Source organism: Triticum urartu, chromosome 6 (genome assembly GCF_003073215.2).
Source record: "Triticum urartu cultivar G1812 chromosome 6, Tu2.1, whole genome shotgun sequence".
In the NCBI taxonomy this organism is placed as follows: domain Eukaryota; kingdom Viridiplantae; phylum Streptophyta; class Magnoliopsida; order Poales; family Poaceae; genus Triticum; species Triticum urartu.
Window position 1 is genome coordinate 488144019 of NC_053027.1, and position 3727 is coordinate 488147745.

Genomic DNA, 3727 nt, shown 5'->3' on the forward strand with positions numbered 1-3727 from the left:
ATGAGTTCCTTGCTCCAGACTGGATTCGCCATGAGTCCATCAGCCTCCGCGTCAAGCCCAACTGGGCCAACACCACTACCCGTGCTGAGGCCTCTTCTGCTAGGAGGGCTGCTGGTGAGGAGGAGGCTGCTGCTGAGAATGTTGCTGAGGATCGTGCTGCTAGGTCCACCACTCCTTCCTCTGAGCCATCATGGGCCAAGAAGCTAAAGGACAAGATGAAGACTCTCTTCTGCATGCAGGCAAAGGGACAGTACAGGGCTCACGTGGCAGACAAGGAGAGTCGCCGCCGTGACAAGAAGATTATGAGGCTCTTTGGAGAGGATGTGTCCGGCGGGTCTGAGGATGTCATCACACCTGAGGCTGCCTGGATGTCAAAGCAGGGATACAAGTGGACCAGTTCAGAGGATAACTTCGAGGAGACTATCCTCGCCGCTGAGTCTGACGAGGAGCACGAGGAGCAGTGGGACGACTTCTCTGCCTGAGCCACCCCGTGTGTGTAGGTGTCCTCTCTGCCTTTTTGGCGTCTCGATGCCAAAGGGGGAGAGAGTGTAGGTATTTGCGTTGTGTCGTGCTTGGTGCGTTTATTTGCATTGTCTTTTGGACCTCGTTTGTGCTTGTTTGCTTTGTGTGCTCTTGTTTGGTTTGTGCTTTCGAGACCTTTCCTCATATGGTGTAAGGCATATGCACTTTATCTATCATAGTTAACTTATGTGTGCGCTATCTTGTCTAGTGATAGATATGCCTTGTCTCTATAATATAGGGGGAGCTTTGATCCTAGTATTCGTGTGCCGTGCAATCCAAAGCACTCATCTAGGTGGCACACATCTAGGAGGAGCCCGTCTATATTCTAGAGAGGAGGGGTTTGCATTTACTTAATTTTATTTTCCTTGTGCAAATCCTGTATTGTCATCAATCCACCAAAAGGGGGAGATTGTAAGGGCATATTTATCCCTAAGTGTTTTGGTGATTGATGACAACGCATTTGCGGACTAATCGTGTGCCTTGAGTATTTCAGACACTTCATTGCTAGGCACAAGACGATTGGGTGCCCCTCGAAGACTGATGAAGACGGCGTCTTTTCTACGTTTCTTTTTGGTGGATTTGAGTCGTAGGAAAGCCGTACTATTAAGAGGGGGTCCGTGTTGGAAAGGTTTGAGTGGAATCATCACGTACACGTCTCCTTCTTGTCCCCTCCTTTTTCCTTGGAGCTTCCTCCGTTTTCTTGCCTCCCTTGTCTGGCTGCTGTGGTTGGTTGCGGTAGTACTGCTCCCAGGAAAACGGTAGTACCGTAGGCATCCGCGGTAGTACCGCGCAGTGGCGCGGTAGTACTGCAGGTGCCCACGGTAGTACCGCTCTCTGGGAGCCGCATTACCGCTGCCCACCAGGCTAGTGCCGCCCCTTTGCGGTAGTAGGGGCGGATGTAATTTTTTACGTCCGCACCTACCGCGGTAGCACCGTTTTCCCCGAGCGGTAGTACCGCGCTATGCAGTCAGGCAGTAGTACCACCCCTCGGCGGTACTACTGTGTCGGGTTTTTGCTACTTCCGTTTCTTTGCGGAAGTAGGCACGGAAGTTCCCTTCCCCCTGGCTGGGGTTTTTTGCCTTGCGGTAGTACCGCATGGGGGGCACGGTAGTACCGCGCGTGCGGAAGTACCGCCCCCAGCTCCTGCGCGTCTGTTTATCTTTACTGTCGCTGGGGTTGCGGCAGTACAGTGTGTCGGTACGGTAGTACCGCACAGCCGTGCGGTAGTACCGCTTGGTTGCAAGAAGTAGTACTGCGCGGCCTTGCGGTAGTACCGCTGGCCAGGCGCGGTAGTACCGCTGGCCGCAGGCTGGTTGGTGGGTAACGGTTGGATCCTTTTCCCACACTATATAAGGGGTCCCCTTCTTCCCGGTTGACTTACCTCTTCCACCCCAAGCTCCATTATTGCTCTAAGCTCCATTTTCGCCCGATCTCACTCCCTAGCCGACCAAACTTGTTGATTTGCTCAGGAGTGGTTGAGAAGGCCTCGATCTACACTTCCACCAAGAGATATTTGATCCCCCCACTAATCCCTTGCGGATCTTGTTAGTCTTGGGTGTTTGAGCATCCTAGACGGTTGAGGTCACCGCAAAGCCATAGTCCATTGTGGTGAAGCTTCGTGGTGTCGTTGGGAGCCGCCAATTGAGTTGTGGAGATTGCCCCAACCTAGTTTGTAAAGGTTCGCTCGCCGCCTCCAAGGGCACCAATAGTGGAATCACGGAATCTCGCATTGTGTGAGGGCGTGAGGAGAATACGGTGGCCCTAGTGGCTTCTTGGGGAGCATTGTGCCTCCACACCGCTCCAACGGAGACGTACTTCCTCTCAAAGGGAAGGAACTTTGGCAACACATCCTCGTCTCCACCATCTCCACTCTTGGTTATCTCGTGCCTTTACTTGTGCAAGCTTATTTGTTTCATATATCTTGCTTGCTTGTGTTCCTATCCTTGTTGCATCATATAGGTTGCTCACCTAGTTGCATATCTAGACAACCTACTTTGATGCAAAGTTTAAATTGTTAAAGAAAAGCTAAAAATTGTTAGTTGCCTATTCACCCCCCCTCTAGTCAACCATATCGATCCTTTCACCATGCTATGCTCGTAGACGTGGTTTGGTTTGGGTGATCCATGACAGATGTGAGATTGTTAATTAATGGTTAACTTAAGGTGGCTACTTAAATACACATCTGGGTGGATTGGTTGCGGGCACCTGGGGATATACCAGTGTCGTCCTTTGGTTCGCCACCTAGGCTCAAAGGGATCATAAGATTATTCATGCTAGAAACTTCCGTGTGCAGCCACAAGCTATTATGGGTTCTAGCATAGTTGAGTATGTTGTATGACCTCTTTCAGTGAGAGGCTAGCAGATGTAGGGGAAAGTAGGTGTAACTGTCTACCCAGAGTAAAGAGTTAATGCTTCTGAAAGACTGTGTCTCGGTCATCCGTTTCTCAAACACCATGTAGTGCGAGAAATCCAACGGAGGAGATCAAGTCTTGTGGGGAAAAGTGCGCAAACCTCTGTAGAGTGTACAAACTAATCATGGTTAGCCGTGTCCCCGGTTATGGACATCTTGTGTATCTGGTTATTGAATTATCATGTTGATCTCATCACTCTAAATTAATTTGTTGGGTTGTTAACTACTGTTTAATTGGGATTGAGATGGGGTTACCATTCTCAATGTTTATCAACTACCATGATAGTTAAACAAAATATATTCCTTTGTTGTAGGAAAAAATTGGCTTTTTGCAAAAACATGATAACCATAGAGCCTCCACCAACCATATATGCATGTAGTGATAGAATTTACTTGTTCATTGCTCTATTGTGTTATCTTGCCAGCATATTCCATGTGCTGACCTGTTTCGGGCTGCAACATATCACGTTGCAGACTTTTCAGACGAAGAGTAAGGTGCGCTAGGTCATTTGTCGTGCACTCAGCTATGCCGTTGGAGTTGATGGACTCACTTTATCTTCCAAGCCTTCCGCTGTTATCTTATTTAGATGGCCTAAAGACATATTATTGTAATAAGTTCTCTTGTGAGACATTCGATGTAATAAGTGTGTGATTGCTACTCTATTATAAATCCTTCGAAGTACTGTGTGTGTCAGCATTACTGATCCAGGGATGACACTTATGCACAGAGATTTGACCATCTGAGGTCGGATCGCTACAAGCCTCATGCCAAGTTCTGCTGATATGATATCTCCT